Here is a 19,739-nt window from a genome sequence, read left to right on the forward strand (position 1 = left end):
TTCTCAAGCCTTGCACTATAAACATTTTGGGTGAGATAATTCTTTGTTGTTGCGGGCTGTGCTGTGCACTGTAAGATGTTAAACAGCACCACTGGCCTCTACTCACTAGATTCCAGTAAGCAACTCTACCCCCATTTGTGACAACCAAAAATGTCTTCAGTCATTGCCAGAATCATCCTCAGTTGAGAACCACTACTGTAAATACTTTATTAGAAAGATTTGGATTTTTTAACTTATTTAATAAATTTAATAAACAACAAAATTCCAGAAACCATCTCCATGTTTTTCTTTCAAAGTTAATAGATTTCAAAACCTGCTCAGTAGTCTCAAAATATGAGTGAGTACATGGCACTAACTTGGTATGATCAACACCTCCTTAGTCACACAATTAATTTAACCCCAGAAAGACAAACAGCAGAGCCTTCAGACAGGCAGAAGAGAGGTTATTCCATACTTGGACGTGATAAGTCACCTACTTTAATTTCAAAGTCAGCAGGCAGCTGTTTTCATTTCATTCCAATACCCAGTTTATAACTCATGAACAAGTACAGATAAAAAGAGTTGTTAAATATTTAAATATTCACTGTGCTAAAATATCAACCAGGGCTGGGTTTTTTTTTTCTTTTTTGCTTATTTCTTTTGATTTGTACAGTATTTTGGTTTACTTTGAGCCTTCTAATCCAAAATAGATAATGCTTTTCCTAGAATCTCATACACTTGGGAAAAGATTTTTTTCTTTCATTAGGAAATCTAATTGCAAAGTATTTCTCCCATTTTCATCCTCTTAGAGCAAACTACACAAATTACTTCTCTTAAGAAAAAAAACTGTACATTATAATTTCTAATACAGTTTCTCCCATCCTCAGAAGAGAAACATACCAAGAAGAGAAAAAGCAAGATTAGAAAAGTTTAATTGAAATTTCAATACCAAAAGCAAGAACTAATATAACAAATAGTTATCTTCACTTCTTCTTACAAATAAGTTGCATGTAGCCTTCCTTGTAATAGCGATAACACAGACTCACAGCAACACACAGAGTTTTCTGCAAAGACACTGACCTTTATCAATTTATTCCAGGAGTAATTTTCTAGCTTTAATTAGAGTTCAATATTCCTTTCTGAGGAATTCATAAATAATATTATAAGGCCACCAGTCATTCTCAGCTGGCTTCGAGGTCCCAATTCTCTATAGCAGCAAAGGGGATGGTTTTAAAAAGGCAAAATGCCAGTCATGGGATCTATCTGACTTTTGATAAAATACTGACAACAGCACTACAGCAGCTCAATCAACAATGCAAAGAGCTGACAGAGAACAACAATGGTGGAAACCTGCCCTTCATTGCAGGATACCAGCTTTTGTGATAAAATCTCATGGCCTGACTAAATCTCTGCATTGTTACAGCACTGGCTTCTAGAACATGCCACCCCCATTTGTGACAACCAAAAATGTCTTCAGACTTTGCCAGAATCATCCCCAGTTGCAAACCACGATTGTAAAATGCTTAATTAGAAAGACTTGGATTTTTGTACTTGTGTTTAAAGTCTATTTCAGAATTTCATAATTTTGGGGCTTAAAACTAGTCACAAAGTTTATGTTTGAAAGAGTTGTCTTGCATGTGGCTATGGCCGCCCTCTAACCACTTTCCCCCAAGGAAATATTTTTCCCAACCTCTAAAAATACGTTATTTGAACAATTTGTGTCATATGAGTTGATGAGTCAGTTAATAGCTTATATTTTCATCTCATTACCAGCTATTTCAGGTAGTTTTGTGTAATTATTTGAGTCCAGAAACGAATTGAGAAATACAACTCCCAACTTATGGTAATTGGCTCCCCATTACACACATTTTTAAAAATCTGAAGAAATCACTAGGTTAAATAGCAAGCAATTGGTGGTGTTTTTCCAACTACAGCACCTCCAGCAAAAACTCTATTATACAGAAGCAAGCTGAATTATGGCTAATTTATTAATGGATTTGGTGCAGCATTTAATGAGGTTGTCGATATTGAAGCCACTTACATTCATTTAGGTAATCAGTGTTCAGGGGCTTTAAAAAATTAAGCTAACTTTTGGCTAAGCGAAATCAAAATCAAAAATGTGGAGCAGGAAGTAATCAGACAAGTAGTGGCTGGCCAGCCCACAGAAGTACTTCAGACAATCACACCCATTTGGGAAAGAGCTAACTCACCCCAGCTCTCTCCTGTCATCTACATTTAGGAGGGCTTATCTCTGTCCAGTGCAATTGGAGATCTGATGCAGCAATTCTAAAGTGGTGGACCAAAGCCAGGAGGTCAGGAAGGCTTCCGGAGATTACAGCTTTTCTTAAGTAGCAGGGATTGACTTTTTGTAGCCAACTCTCCTTTTTCCATCTCTATTATCTATAATGTTTTTTTTTTTTTTTTTATTATCTATAATGTAGCCTGAAAGAAAATACAAAGTGCCTGTTGTTGTGGTGAAAAAGTATTTAACAGGTTTATATTATTTGATTCTAAGAAAGGTTATTGTTATTGGCATATCCACAGTGGTCTATTTGTGAACATTTAAAATGGCCTCGTAATGTATTTTATTAATAAGAAACAGCCATACGTCAAAAAATTCTATGTAAGTGTGCATCAAGTAAAGTCGTGGAGACAGATGAGTATTTACGCTTTTTTTTTTTTTTTTGCCAGTTCCAGATTTTAATATTTAGTTAGGGTTTAAAGTCTGATTTTAATCTTAAGCATGTCATTTTGAGTCTTGTCAATCTACAGATGGTCCTTCATAGGTTTCAGGTTGTTGTTAGGTACCGTCGAGTCGATTTAGACTCATAGTGACCCCACAGTTGCTCCATGGGGTTTTCTAGGCTATAATCTTTAGGGGAGCAGATCTCCAGGTCTTTCTCCCACTGGTCTTCTGGGTGGGTTCAAACAGCCAACCTTTCAGTTAGCAGCCAGGCACTTAGCCATTGCACCACCAGGGCTTACACAATTATAAGTAACTTATTGCATAATTATTTTTTAATATCTGTATACTCCAAGAATATATAGCTCTGTGAAGCCACAGAATGTTTCTGTCTTATCTATGGCTTTATTAACAGGGCCAAGCACAGTGCCTGACACACAGTAATGACTATTTTTAACATTTTTTGTGGCATAAACCAAAAACCAAACTGAACCCATTGCCGTCCAGTCAATTCTGACTCATAACAACAGACCTTATAGGACAGAGTAGAACTCCCCCATTGAGTTTCCAAGAAGCAACTGGTGGATTCAACTGTCAACCTTCTGGTTAGCTGTCAAATGCTTAACTACTGTACCACTAGGGCTCCTTTTGTGGCATATACAAACAAAAAAGTGTATAAAACATAGGTGTACAGTATAATAAATAATTATAAAGCAAACACCAATGTCACACCATCCACATTCAGAAAAAGAATATTGCTACCACCTCAGACATACCTCCTGTATATACCTTCTCCATCACAGCCTCTTCCTGCCCCACTAGAGGTAACCACTTTTGTCTTTTCTTTATAGTTTTATAACCTATATGTACATCTCTAGGGAATATTAATTGAACAACAAAAAATAGAAAAATCAATAGGAAATTATTAATTTAACCCTTGTGTGCAGCTCAGTTCATACAATTATTTTATAATATTTAAAATTATTTTAGCTTATCAAGGTTATTGTCAACCATTGAACCCTCTCTGTACAACACAATGTACTTACTAGTTGCTAATTTAGGTTGATTCTCAAAACTATCCTAAAATCTAGATGTCATTATCTCCATGCTACACATGTAGCAACTGAGGCATGGAAAAAAAAGTAAACCAGAGAGATGCAAGGGTAAGAGGTGGCAGATTCAAGAATGGAACCACTGTCTAGGGTTGTCAGGTAAAATACAAGACTCTCAGTTAAATTTGAATTTCAGATAAATGATTTATTTTTCAATGTAAGTATATCCCAAATATTTCATGGGATGCACTTATACTAAAAATTTATTATTTGTTTATTTGATATTCAAATTTAACTTGGTGTCTTGTATTTTTATTTGTCAAATCTGTCAACCATACCACTATACGATAACGCCTTCCCACTCAAAAATGAGTTATTATGCAGCTAGAATTTACCTGTCAGGGTAGTTGACAGATTGGACTTGTGCTGTGATAAGTTCCAGAAATTTTCACTAAGATTCCCTTGAGTATTTGGCTGAATACTAAGCTGTGAGTGTGTATGGTGATATTCCAGAAGGCTTGGCAAAAGAAATCTAATGGGAAAAGAATAAGTACCCTGTAGCCCTATAGCAATGAAAGAAATTGAATTTGTAATTAAAAATCTTTTTACACAGTAAAATCTAGACCTAGATGGATTTGCTGGAAGAATTCTATGAAACATTTAAGGAAGAAATAACACCTATTTGAGAAAACTATTTTAAACAATATAGGAAGACAGAATCCATCCCAACTCATTTTACAAGGCCAGCATTACCATGATTCCAAAATCATACAAACATATTACAAGAAAATAACACTACAAACCAATTCCTCTTATGTACATTATTGTTGTTTAGGTGCTGTCAAGTCAGTTCCAAATCATAGCGACCCTATGGACAACAGAATGAAACACTGCCCAGTCCTGCAACATCCTCACAATCCTTGTTATGTTTGAGCCCATTGTTGCAACCAATGTGTCAATCCATCATATCACGGTCTTCCTCTTTTTTGCTGACCCCCTACCTTACCAAGCATGATGTTCTTCTCCAGGGGCTGGACCCTCTTGATAACATGTCCAAAGTATGTGAGATAAAGTCTCACCATTCTCGATTCTAAAGAGCATTCTGTCTATACTCTTTTGTGGTCATATATATAGAAGCAAAAATCATTATCAAAATATCAGCAACTTGAGTCTGGAAATATAAAAAAAAATAGGAAGGAAAATACACAAACCCAATGGTCAAGTGTGATTTGTCAAAGGAAAGTAAGATTAATTTAGCATTTGAAAATCAGTATTACTCACATTAACAGAATAAAAGAGAAAAATCATATAATTTCCTAAACAAAATTTTAAAAGCATTGGATAAAATTCAGCATTCGTTCATGATAAAAATTCTCAATACACTAGGAATAGAAGGAAACTTCCTCAACCCAGAAAAAGAGTCTACATAAAACTTATGGCTAACATCATATTGAGTAGTGAGAGACCGAATGTTTTCCATCTAATATCAGGAACAAAGGTTCACCACTTCTACTCAATATTGTATTGACGATAAGACCAGAAAAAGAAACAAGTCATTTAGATTGGAAAGTAAGAAGTAAATTATCATTGTTTGCAGACGGCATGATTACTATGTAGAAAATTCCAAAAAAATCTATTAAAAATATTAATTAATGTAGCAATATTTCTGGTTACAAGGTCAATATAAAACACATATACAAATACATATACTACTTGAAAATGAAAATTTCAAAATACCAATTACAATTGCATCAAAAAACATGAAACATTTGGGAAAAATTAAAAAAATTAGCTCAAAATACTATAAAATATAAAAAAAATATAGCTGAGAGAAATTAAAGAAAACCTAAATAAAGGAGATATATACATGATCATGCTCAGAAAACTCAAAATTGTTAAATGACAATTATTTAAATCCAACACAATTCCAATTACAATCCCAGTAGATACTGAAGAGCCAACTCTAAAATTTATGTGGAAATATAAAGGATCTAGAACAGGCAAGAACAAAGAACAAAGACCGGCACGCCCTGATTTAAAACTAACTATATATATTTTTTTATATAAAGCTATTTTTTTTTTTTTTTTATATAAAGCTATGACACAGCCCCCTGGTGGTGCAGTGGTTAAGCGTTTGGCTGCTAACCAAAAAACTGGCAGTTTGAATTCATGAAGGGCTCCTTGGAAACCCTTTGCGGAAGTCCTACTCTGTCCTATAGGGCCGCTATAAGTCAGAATCTACTTGACCGCGATGGGTTTGGTTTTATAAAGCTATGATAATCCAGGCAATGTAATATTGGTTTACAGATAGATAAACAGATCAATGAAACGAAATTAGAATCCAGAAATAGATTCACATTTATACACTAATCTGATTTTCAACTAAGTCACTAAAACAATTTAATGGAGAAAAGAAAGTCTTTTCAGCAAATGGTGCTGGAAAAACTGGCTTTCTTTGGAAAAGAATGAATCCTGTTCCATATCTCATACTACTTAAAAACATATATTTGAGATGGATCTTAGACCTAAATGCTGTTGCTGTTGTTGTGTGCCATTGAGTTGATTTCTACTCATAGAGATCCTATAGGACAGAGTAGAACTACCCCATAGGATTTTCAAGGCTGCAGTCTTTATGGAAGCAGACTGTCACATCTTTCTCCCACAGAGCAGCTGGTGGGTTGGAACTGCTGACCTTTCAATTAGCAGTCAAGCCCTTAACCACTGTACCACCAGGGTTCATGACCTAAAACTAAAAATACGAAATTTCTAAAAGAAAGATAGGAAAATATCTTTGTGATCTTCAAACAGGCAAAGATTCTTTACACAGAAATCACAAAGTGTTGTTGTTAGACACCCTCGAGTCCATTTCGACTCATAGTGACCCTAAGTACAACAGAATGAAACACTGCCCTGTCACACGCCATCCTCACAATCGTTGCGATGTTGAGACCATTGTTGCAGGCAATGTGTCAATCCATCTCCTCTGAGGGTTTTGCTCTTTTTCATTGACCACTTATTTTACCAAGCATGATGTCCTCCTCCAGTGAATGGTCCCTCCTGATCACATGTCCAAAGTATGAAAGATGAAGTCTCGCCATCCTTGCTTCTAATGAGTATTCTGGCTGTACTTCCTCTAAGACAGATTTGTTCATTCTTCTGGCAGTCCATGGTATATTCAATATTCTTCGCCAATGCCACAATTCAAAGGTGTCAATTCTTCTTTGGTCTTCCTTATTTTTTGTACAACTTTCACATGCATATGAGGCGATTGAAAACACCATGGCTTGGGTCAGGTGCGCCTTAGTCTTCAAACTGACATCTTTCCTTTTTAACACGTTAAAGAGATCTTTTGCACCAGATTTGCCCAATGCAATATATCGTTTGATTACTTGACTTCTGTTTCCATGGGTTTTGATTGTGGATCCAAGGAAAATCAAATCCCTGACAAATCCAAACTTTTCTCCATTTGTCATGATGTTGCTTATTGGTACAGCTGTGAGGATTATTGTTTTCTGTATGTTGAGGCGTAATCCATACCAAAAGCTGTAGTCTTTGATGGTCATCAGTAAGTGCTTCAAGTCCTCTTCACTTTCACCAAGCACCTACATATTGAAGGTTGTTAATGAGTCTTCCTCCAATCCTAATGCCATGTTCTTCTTCATATAGCCCAACTTCTCAGATTATTTGCTCAGCATATAGATTGAATAAGTATGTTGAAAGAATACAACCCTGACACACATCTTTCTTGACTTTAAACCACGCAGTATCCCCTCATTCTGCTGGAACAACTGCCTCTTGGCCTATGAACAGGTTCCTCATCAGCACAGTTTAGCATTCTGGAATTCCCATTCTTTGCAATGTTATCCATAATTTGTCATGATCCACAGAGTCAACTATCTTTGCATAGTCAATAAAACAAAGGTAAACATCTGTCATGGATTGAATTGTGTCCCCCCAAAATATCTGTCAAATTAGCTGGGGCATGATTCCCAGTATTGTGTGTTTGTCCACCATTTTGTCATCTGATGTGATTTTCCCATGTGTTCTAAATCCTTTCTCTATGATGTTAATGAGGTAGGATCAAGGACAGTTATGTTAATGAGGCAGGACTCAAATCTACAAGATTGGGTTGTGTCTCAAGCCAATCTCTTTTGAAATATAAAAAAGAGAAGCAAGCAGAGAGACATGGGGACCTCATACCACAAAGAAACAAGAGCCAGCAGAATAGCACATCCTTTGAACCCAGGGTTTCTATGCTGAGAAGCTCCTAGACCAGTGGAAAAGATAACAAAGACTTTCTTCCAGGGCTGACAGAGAGAGAAAGCCTTCCCCTGGAGCTGGCACCCTGAATTCAGACTTCTAGCTTACTAGAGTGAGAGAGAATAAACCTGTTTGTTAAAGCCATCCAACTGTGGTATTTCTGTAATAGCAGCACTAAATGAATAAGACAATATCTTTCTGGTATTCTCTGCTTTCAGCCGAGATCCATCTGACATCAGCAACACTATCCCTTGTTCTACCTCCTATTCTGAATCCAGCTTGAACTACTGGCAGTTCCCTGTAGAGGTACTGCTGCAACCGCTTTTGAATGATCTTCAGCAAAATTTTACTGGCACTGTATCAGACAATGTTCTGCTTTTATTCATAAGGTTTTCATTGTCTAATTTTTCAGAAGTAGACTCCCAGGTCCTTTTTCCTAGTCTGTCTTAGTCTAGAAGCTCTACTGAAACCTGTCCATCATGGGTGATCCTGCTGGTATTTGAAATAGCAGTGGTATAGCTTCCAGCATCATAGTAACATGCACCGACCTTTGCGACCTTGAAATAGTAAAGATTTTTAGATGGAAATCAGAAAGTTCTAACCATATAACTAAAAATATATATATTTGATGAGTATCATCAAAATTAAAAACTTCTCCTCATCAAAAGATACATTATGTAAATTAAAAGACAAACTTCAAGCCAGCATTACCTTGATACTAAAACTGAACAAAGACATTTCAGGAAAACTATATACCAATTTTCCTCTATGATAGAGGAAAAAAATCATTAATGACATATTGGCAATAACAAATTAAAAAAAAAAACAGTAAAAATAGGGAAAAGACTTGAATAGGCACCTTATAAAGGAAAACATGCAAATGGCCAATGAGCAAATGAAAAAGCATTTAGCATCATTAGCCAACAGAAAAATGCAAAATAAAATTACAGTGAAATACCACTACCCATTCACCAAAATGGGTATAATTAAAATATTGAAAACACTAAATATTGGTTAAGTTGTAGAGAAACCGAAGTTGTCATACATTACTGGTGGGAACATAAAATGGTGCCACCACTGTGGAAAATGGTCTGGCAGTTTCTCATAAAGTTAAATGTACACCTACCTCATGGCCTAGCAATTTCGCTCCTAGGTATTTACTCAAGAAAATTAAAGTTTATGTACACAAAAAGAGTTCTACAGGAAAGTTCATAACAGCTATATTCCAAATGTCCCCATTTGGAATAATCCAAATATACAATAATAAAAGAATGGATAAGCAAATTGTATATCAAACCATGGAATACTACTAAGGAATAAAAAGGAACAAACTACTCAAGAAAAAAAATGGATGAACATCTGAAGCATTATACTAAGGAAAGAAGATAGACATAAAGTGTATATGTTGATAATTTCATTTATATAAATTTCTAGGCTGAGGAAACCTAATCTATTGATGAAAGGAATCAGACAGTGGTTGTCTTAGGCAGGAAAGGGCATTGATTTGGAAGGGGTTAAGTTAGTGATCTTTCTGTTGCTACTGTTAGGTGTCTTCGAGTTGATTCCAACTCACTGTGAACCTATGTACAACAGAACGAAACACTGCCCAGTCCTTCGCCATCGTCACAACTGTTGCTATGTTTGAGCCCATTGTTGCAGCCACTATGTCAATCCATCTCATCAAGCATCTTTCTCTTTTTTGTTGACACTCTACCAAGCATGACGTCCTTCTCCAGGGATTGGTGTCTCCTGATAACATCTGCAAAGTACATAAGACAAAGTCTTGCCATCCTCACTTCTAAGGAGCATTCTGGCTGTATTTCTTCAAGACAGATTCGTTCATTCTTCTGGCAGTCCATGGTATATTCAATATTCTTCACCAACACCATAATTCAAAGGTGTCAATTCTTCTTTGGTCTTCCTTATTCATCGTCCAGCCTTCACATGCATATGAGGTGATTGACAATATCATAGCTTGGGTCAGGTGCACCTTAGCCTTCAAAATGACATCTTTGCTTTTCAACAACTTAAAGAGGTCTTTTGCAGCAGATTTGCCCAATCCAATATGTCATTTGATTTCTTGACTGCTGCTTCCATGGGCATGGATTGTAGATCCAAGTAAAATGAAATCCTTGACAATTTCAATCTTTTCTCCGTTTTTCCTGATGTTGCTTATTGGTCCAGTTGTGAGGACGTTTGTTTTCTTTCTGTTGAGGTGTAATCCATACCGAAGGCTGCAGTTCTTGATCTTCATCAGTAAGTGCTTCAAGATCAGGTGAGTCATGGAATGAAACTAAGAACATCATATATGAAGAAAGCAAATGTCATTAAAAAGACAGTTTATCCGGATAGGAATGTGGGTTACATAAGTATATACATTTATTAAAACCCATTAAAATGTATGCAAAATATCTGAGAATTTCAGATTCTCTGAAATTATACCTCAGTTAATTATACTTCAATTTTAAAAAGTGCTCCTGAGTTTCTGTCCATTAAATTCTGTTGTAAGCTGCAGATTAGTCCAAAATATTTCATCAGCAACTATAGATGCTACTAAAATACTGGCATTGGCGATTTAGCCTAAAATGTTCTGCTCTCCTGTGTCCACCTGAATGGTGTTATTCATCTTCAAAATCTAAAGTCCGGGCTCACTTCCTTTAACAAGTTCTAACTAGATCTACTCCCCAGTGACCACTATGATCCACTGTGCATTCCTCATATCCGTATCTATGACAAGAATCACTCTTACGGTTTGCTTTAATATTTACATCTTCCGTATCGCATGTAGTATTTGGTAGACACTCCAAAAATGTTTTTTTCTCAACTAAATTATAATATTTTTGTTGTCACCTCACATTTACCAAGAGAATCTGCCATTTTCTTATATTTACAAGAGATGCAAGTTGCATCTCTTGCTCATTGATGTGACATTCATCTCATGTTCTATTAATTAGTCTGTCCTGTATGTGTACCTCCTCCTCATTTGACAAATTTACTTGAATGTCTAATAGGCATCTCCGGTTTAATATATCTACATTGGACCAATTTCCATCTTTTTGGCTCCTTAGTATTGTTTCTCTTCCAGACTTCCCCAAACGGTTAGTAGCTCCAATTCCTATTGGCTCAAACCATTCAGTTACTCAAGTCAAAAAATGTTAGAGTCATCCTTGATTCCTCCCTATCCTTCTACCTTTTCCTTTTCCCAGCCAAATCGGTTAGCAAGTCCTGCTGGTTTTGCCTCCAAAATACACTCCAACCCTTCCATAACATTCCCTCTTCAGGTCTTAGGCCAAGCAACCATCTTCTTTTGCTAGTATTACTGTTATAACCACCTACCTGAACTCCTTGCTATATATTTGCCCCACTTCAATCCAATAGCTATACAACAGCCACAGTGATCTAAATATGTGAATCACATCATGTTTCTTACTCCTCTTAGAATTCTTCACTGGTTTCCCATTGCACCTAGAATAAAAGCCAAATTTCTTAGCAATGCCTACAGGGCACAACATGACCTGTTCTTTGTCTGTCTTTTCATTTATCACAAGTCATCCCCGAGACCACTCCTACGTTAAGCTCCAGCATCACCTTTTCTGCTCCTTATGCCTGCCTTGCCAATACTCTTCTTCCAGGCTTTTGTCCTTGATATTCTTCTCTCTGGAGCACTCATCACCCTTGCTCTTCATCTCGTCCTTCTCATGTCACCTTTGCACTTCTCTTAGGAAGTCTTAGTTTTTCATGTGTTTACATTTCTCTTTTCTGTCTACCCTACTGGAATGTGATCTCTGTGAGGATGGGCCTTGACTATCTCTTGTACTTTTTTAAACCCAGGACAGAGCACTGTGCCAGGCACATAGTAAATCCTCAGTAGATATCAGATGAACGAATAAATACACAGCTAACTTTTAAAATCAACAAGCATTATGTACAGGTTTCCCATACATCTTAAAGATTGTTTGGCTAGATTTTCTAGGTTGTCTTTTTCTGGTTAGCTCATTCCCAAGTTACTTCATATTTTTCACTTCTCTAAGCAGTTTTATGCTACGGCAGTACTCTCACTGGTGTTTTCAACACCTCTTAATTTAGTATCATCTGCAGATTTCATTAATTTATTGTTTACTGCCTGTTGAAGATCATTAACGAAGATGTTAAATAAAAGAAAGCAACATCATTCCCTACGTACCGCATTAGAATTACTAATCACTTAGCAAATGCTGAAAAAATAAATAAAAATAGTTCCCCTGTATATATAGAGCCTGAGCTGAGAATATTAAACTAAATGTATTTTACTCAATTCATTCGTCCACACAAACAAATATTCAAAACCCTCATTTAACTTCCAAGACCATGGAGAGAGGAAGAAAACAAATTGACTAGTTCACAAAGACCTAGCTATCTAGTGTGTTGACCCTGTTAACAGAAATATGTGTAAGGTCTCTGGGAATGAGCATTATTTAAGAACAACTTCATAAAGGAAGAAATGATTAAGTAAATATTTGAAAGATTAGAAGTTCAAAATGGGGGCAGAAATGTGCCAGTGAGGTGGATAATGAGGAATGAGGAGGGAAGGGAATTCTAGACAGAGGAAACAGCAAAAAAAAAAAAAAAAACAAGAGCAAAGACCAGCAAACTCCAGCCCACGGGCCAAATCTACCCACCACCAATTTTTATAAATAAAGTTTTATTGGATGATAGTGATATCTATTTGTTTACTTATTATCAATGCTGTTTCACACTTCAAAAGCAGACTTGAGCAATTTTGACAGAGACCCTCTGATTTCCAAAGCCTAAAATATTTGTTGGCCTCAAAAAAATTTGTTGACCTCAAAAAAATTTGTTGGCCTCAAAAAAAAAAAAAAAAAAATTTTTTTTTTTTTTTTTATATAGAGGCACAAGAAAGTATAATGTATCTAGGGAATAGGGAGCTGTTGGTGACACATTGTTTATGTGGGAGAAGGCAATAAATGAAGACAGTTGACAGGAGCCAGATGTGAAAGGGCTCATAGGCCAGGAAAAGGGTTTACACAGAGGAATCTATGTTAGGTAATCAGATGCACTGCAGAAGAAGATGGAATGAGAAAGACTGGAGGCTGGGAGGCCAGGAAAGTGGTGAAAGAGGCTAGATAGAGAAAATGGGCATTTTGGTTCCTGTGGTTATTTAAGGGGGGTGGCGGGGGGGACGGATGCCATTTGGAAAGATTTTTTAAAGGAGATATAAATCGTTATAACTTTGTGAACATTCTGGCTTGGAAGAGTGTGAAAGGAAAGGGGAACAGATAATAGCTCCAGAATCTCTGAATTGGTTGAACTGGTGAATGATGATGGTGCCTTCCTCCAAGACTGACATTCCAAGGGAAGATTTCTGAAATAAAGGAAGGGTATGAATTGAACTTGGACATTTTGAACTTGAGATGACAGTGAGACATCCAAATGAGGTTTTCTTGTGAGCATCTGAATATATACATAAAAAAAAAAGAAGAAGAAGAATATATAGATCTAAAGAAATAGTGAGAGAGGTTTGACTGAATTAACAGATTTGGAAACCATTAGATAACCAAAGCTGTGATTGCTGGTGGACTTGCTGAAGGAAAGCACAGATGGTAGGAGACAGGAAAGAGATGGAGTGGCTAGAAGAGGGATGAAAGAATTGAACCCTTAAAGAACAACAGCCAGGTATAGGTAGTGTAAGAAGATCTTGCCAGCAGGTTTGTAAGGATGGAAAGAACAACTGATATCTCAGGCATCACATGAATTTTAACCCTTATCTGACACAGGTGAGTCAAACTCTTTATATTTATGTCTTTTGACGCTTTCTTCATTTGAATAAAAGCTAACTAGTTCCATTGCACAACTTCAACCCAGAATGAAGAGCATGTTGGAAGCTCATACTCTGTTTAAAGTGTCCAAATGCAAAGGCCAATTGAAATGTCTTGGGGCATCACACTGGGGGTGGGTGGAGGAGGTAAGGGGTTAGCAAGCAGACATCAATGAACGGCTCATGCTATTGCTCCTCTAAATGAAACGACGAAGGAGGAATTTTTTCTCTCTTTAAGGATACAGAAAAAGTATAGCATTTATTGAACTCTTGCTGTGTATTAGGCATCATGCTTTGTCCAATTACAGAATATTCAAGCTGAGGGTGCTCTTGAATATCACCTGCTTCAGAGGTTGCAAACTGTGCCCTTCAGAGCCCTAGGCATGCCTTCTTGGGTGTGAAACCCCACTCCCTGTGACAGAGCCCAGATAGCTACTTATTGTTTTTCCAGGGTACAAAGGGATACCATGTTTCTCAGCCTTCCTTTCGGTTAGGTGTGATGAACTGATATACCCACTTCCAGGCCTGAATCATAAAAGCCGCCTACAGGTCCTCCTCTCTCTCCGTTCCCATTTGCTAGCTGGCATCAAAACCAAGGGCTACCTTGGAGGCCCTGTGACCGAGGTGGCAGAGGTCATCTGGTGACTATGTGGAGAGAGGTCTAACCACCTACTACCCATTCTCAGCTACAGACTGACTTTATGTGAGAAATAAAGTTCTCTTTTGTTACGTCACTAAGATTCTTGGCTGTTCGCTACAGGACTAGACTAAACCACTCCCCTTCAATTTAAATTGCATAAAAAGCTTCCACAAAAGCATGTGTTTGAAAAAAAGAAAGGGTTCTACTACTAATAATGTTAGAAAACTTTTCATCTAATTTAAGCTTTCCTTTTCAAAAGATGTACTGAGATTCAGACAAGCTAACTATCTTCCCAATGCCACCTGCTGAATACCTACATGGTTATACTGACTTAGGGAGAAGTTGTCCCATGAAAGTCAATGGTACATATGGTGTCACTTGACCTGATCACTAAGAGAGACTAAACTGAAGTGAAATATAGTGATTGTTTAATTAATCTACTTACCCCTGCCAGAAACAGAAGGGAGAAAGCACTGAGCTGATAATTAAGTGTTCCAGCCATCTTCTCTTAATGTTTTCTAGGTACCTAACTTCTTTTCTAAGTTTCATCATAGACTTTCAGAAGGATTTTTGTCTCTGGGGTTTTATTTTAAAAAATTAAGCAGTTATTTGAAAGTAGTTGGACTCATTTAATATTGAAGAGACATCCCATCAAATGCCAACTAAATATGTGCTAAGCCCTGTAATAGATCTGGGATTGTGAAGATAAATGGTTCTTGCCCTCAAAGGACTAACGGTCTAGTAGGTAAGTCAAACATTTAACCAAAAAATACAAAACAGTGAGAAACATGCTAACAGGTATAGAAAAAACTACAGAAGGACCAAAGAAGAGCCATAACTATTTGATATTCCTTTGGTCGCATGTAATTTAACATCTTGCCTAATTTAAGTTCTTATATACGTCAAAGATTATTCATCAGCTAGGAATAAGATTCAAGAGAATAGTAATGAGTCTATTAGTTACAACCATCAGTCAGCACCTCCATATTGATTGTAACCAATTGTTGTTGTTAGGTGCTGTTGAGTTGGTTCTGACTCATAACTACCCTATGTACAACAGAACAAAACACAGCCAGGCCCTGCGCCATTCTCACAATCATTGTAATCACTAGTACCAATGAATTTCTGCTTATGAATCATAAAAAATTAAGGTCATGTAAGGGGTTTCAACAGTAAAAGAGGAAAGAAGACCAGAACTTTGGGGTTAAAACACTTGTGGATTCTCCGTTTCTATTACACTAGAGAGATGTGATGAATTTCTGTACTTTGTCTATCACTGAGATGGAAAAGAATAATAGAATCTGAGAGATGGAAAGGACCTTAGAGATCATCTAATCCAACAAGATGAATAAACTTTTCTTTTCCATTGCCAATAAACTGGTGAAATCTGATGAATACAACTCTTTTGAGTTATAGGTGGTCTGATGAATTGGGACAGCCATGGTTCAGCATAAGGCACTAGATTTTTTCCACTCCACAAAAAAATAAACTTTTTTCATAAACAAAGTCAATTTAAATTAGGCAGCTTTCATCACGTTTATGAATATACTATCAATGTAGAAACAAAAAAAGAAAAAATACACCCTGGAACAGAAATAGACGAAAAGTCCTTTTGAGACTTTAAGAGACAAGAAATGTTATAATATTCTGCTTATTCTTTTTTAAAAGAAATTATTTCTGAAGGTGGCTAGAATATTTTCAAGATGCTATTGTGAAATGCACTTAAGAAACAAGGATTTCTTAATGGTTGATGATCTTTGTCTAATAACGAAATAGGCTTTTTAAAAAAATCTGCCTTCGACAACAATATTACAGCTATGCCAAAAAGAGAATGCTGTGCTTCCATGTGTCCTTTTCCCCAGCACCTACTCACAATTCCCAGAGCTCCTGGCTCTCCCCAGAGGGGAATTTAATCCTGGTCACTGTCATTCATTTTCATCAAAGATACTTTTTAAAAAATTTCAGTTCATAAGAAAAGCAGTTGTACAGAAGCTGAGTGTTTATCAGACGTTCTCAAATCCACTTGAACATCACAACCACCAGAAAGAGCTTTAGAAAGATACAGATTACCAAGTCCTAGCCTCAATTGCTGATTAAGCAGGTCACGCAGGGGCCTGAGAAAACAGACTTATTTACAGTTTCTTCTTTAAACTTCCCAGGTGATTCTGGTATGTAATTGGGTTTGGAACTTACGTAAATTACCAAATATTTTAATAACAGAAAAGTTACTTGCATCATTAGTGCCTCCTCATCTATTGAATGCAAAGTGTATGATAATGATACAATTTTTAAAAGAAAAAGCTTTTTTTCTTCATTATATCAAAAATAAAGAGGGCTTGGGCCCAAATTGTCTCCTAAAACACAGTATCTTTAGGATAGACTATGTAAAAGCAAACACTTGTTACCTGACACTATCTGACAATAGCTATAATTTCTTAGTTAAGTATATTCTGAAAAACTAAGAGTTGAAAGGACTCATCTACATTATATTTTGGATGGACCAGTTATTATTTTCATTTTATCTTAAGATTAGAGACTAGAGGGTGGCCATTATCTTTTCATAGAAGACATGGTGGTTTGTTTTCCAACCACTCAGTGGAGGCTACTACTTATTTTATTTTTTGATGTATTGCACTGTTTTTCTAGCTACAGGCACAATTACAAATCACCCTATAAATTGCTTTCATAACTAGAGCTCCAAGGGGGATTCAACAAGGTTTTCTGGACGTAATTACCCAACTGGAAGTTAGCCAGATTCCCAGGACTGCAACCCTTACACTTTTGAACAGGGCTGTTTGATTCTTAATAATCACACCCAGTCAGCAACTTGGTATTTAGAAATCCTTAGAAAGGAGCTTAACGCTCCATGAAAAAACATGAGCAATATCACAAGAGCAGTACTATTTCCACAGAGCTAAGTATTGGGTAGGTTCCACCAGCTGACAATATAGCAAGCCTGTATTCCAAGTCATCTGTTTTTGCATTTCAGGTGTTTAGTAATTGAATACTGCAACAGATATGTATTTCTTTGAATTTTCTCTAACTTCATTTTTCTAAGAAATCCCACACCTTTCTCATAGCTTTCTTCCTACCTGTTACATGTGTCATTTTTTTTCCTTTTCAATGACAATGTTAACAATACAGCTGTCTGTGAACACAAGAATGGCCCAAGATGTCAAAATGTATTCTAATGATTTTTCACATTGAATGCATTTGATTAGTTGCAAGGGGCATCTATTGACACTGCTTGCTGTCATTTGCTACTCCAATTTTTTATTTTATTCACAGAATGAGTCTCTCCTTTCTTTACTGTGGACATGTTATTGGAACTGGGCTCCAGTGAGATCTGGTGCTGTCTCCTCTGAGCACATCATGGTTCACTGGTTTTCAGTATGGCTTTTTAGGCATCATGCTATCATCCCCTCATCCTTTTCCTCTAATTAAAAGTCCTTCAGCAAAACAACTCTTCTCAATGTTGTTCCAAATAAGTCCTAAACATATCTCATCTGGTAGGCCTTCTTTCCTCTTCTCTCTTTATCCAGATGCTTCCCAGAGGAGCTGGGTGATTAACAACTTGAGCTCAGGAGTCATACTCACAAGGTTCAAATCCAAGCTTAGTTGTTTACCAGCTGTATGTCTTTGGACAGCTTACTTGGCCTCTCTGTACCTCCACTGTCTTATCTGTAACCCTGAGGAGACTATAAATACTTAATACATTGAGTTATATTGAGGATGTAATAGGTTTACAGTATTATTTATTATCCTTCACGTCCCTTCTCTTTTGTGAAGACTTCTCCTATTGCCTCAGGCCACAAATACTCCCACCGCCTCATCCTATACTACTTAATGAGTAAATGTATATAGACACTTACTTAATAGGCATGGTAACACACATTACCATATATATGTAAGATCTCCCTCAAGAGACTGTTATTGCTGTTAGGTGCCGCCAAGTCAATTCTGACTCATAGCAACCCCATCTGACAGAGTAGAACTGCCCCATAGGGTTTTCTAGGCTGTAATCTTTATGGCAGCAAATCACCAGGTCTTTCTTCCACAGAGCCACTGGGAGGACTCGAACCTCCAACCTTTCGGTTAGCAGCTGAGCTTTTAACTGTTGCACAACCAGGGCTCCTTTCAAGAGATTGGGCAGCCAGATTTTTAGATTCCTATATTGAACACAATATTTGCCATATAGTACATAAATAAAAAATATTTTTGGCTATTGATGCTAAGTCTTTAAAAAGCTAAAAAGAAAAGTGGTAAGTTCTTTAAAAAAAACTAAGTCTGACAATACAATTGCAAATAAATTCCATCAAGAAGAAAAGAAATGCCTAAAGACACCAATCCTCTGAGAAGCTCAAGTTTTAAAAATGGAAATATTCAAAGGATGGCAAGAAGGGCTTTTAACCGGATGAAAGTTGCGTGGACTTATAAGAACTGTTTCAGGAAGGCAAAAGCCCCAAGTGAACTGAGGCCGATGAAAAAAAATGTGAGGGACAGCAAAGAAGGCTTTTACAGTTTTATTCAGAACATGAAGTTGACAGGGATAAGGAGCTTGCTGCCTTGGGCTGGCGGTATAATTCGATGGATAACCAAGAGGAAAGGGAATCCATCTTTGTAAAAGTGGAGGATTTCCAAACTGAAAGGGATACAGCGTAGATTAGTGAAAATGAACAGTAGCCAGAGGGAGATAAAGAGCTCTGAGATCAAAGACAAAGAATGGAGGGAGGTAGGCCAGTGGCGAAGGAATATGAGGCCTTGGGTTTGAACCCTGGTTCTGGTTATCATTCACTCTGTGACTTGGGCAGGCTACTTAGCCCTTCGCTGCCACAGCTTTTTGATCTTCAAACAGGGATAAAATGTTTTGTGTGTGTGTGTGTGTGTATGATCAGTTGTTTTTACCATTTAATACAATGGCAAACTTGCCAACAAATAACATCCAAAGGTCATTCTATGTGTCACCCAGTACTATTCGCAAAGCTTCTATTTGCAAGAAAGTGGTATCCAACCATTTACACGTTGGTACAACAATTTCTTTTTAAAATACAGCATTTTTTTTAGAGCAGTTTTAGGATTTCAGAAAAATTGTGCAGAAAGGACTTGTTCCCATGTCCCCCTCACCCTTGCACACTTTAACTCCCATTATTGGCATCTTGCATTTTTTTTTTTTAATAACTTTTATTAAGCTTCAAGTGAACGTTTACAAATCCAATCAGTCTGTCACATATAAGTTTACATACATCTCACTCCCTACTCCCACTTACTCTCCCCGGCATCTTGCATTTTGATAAATGCTTTCTTCATGAG

This window comes from Loxodonta africana, chromosome 4 (genome assembly GCF_030014295.1).
Source record: "Loxodonta africana isolate mLoxAfr1 chromosome 4, mLoxAfr1.hap2, whole genome shotgun sequence".
NCBI classification, from domain to species: domain Eukaryota; kingdom Metazoa; phylum Chordata; class Mammalia; order Proboscidea; family Elephantidae; genus Loxodonta; species Loxodonta africana.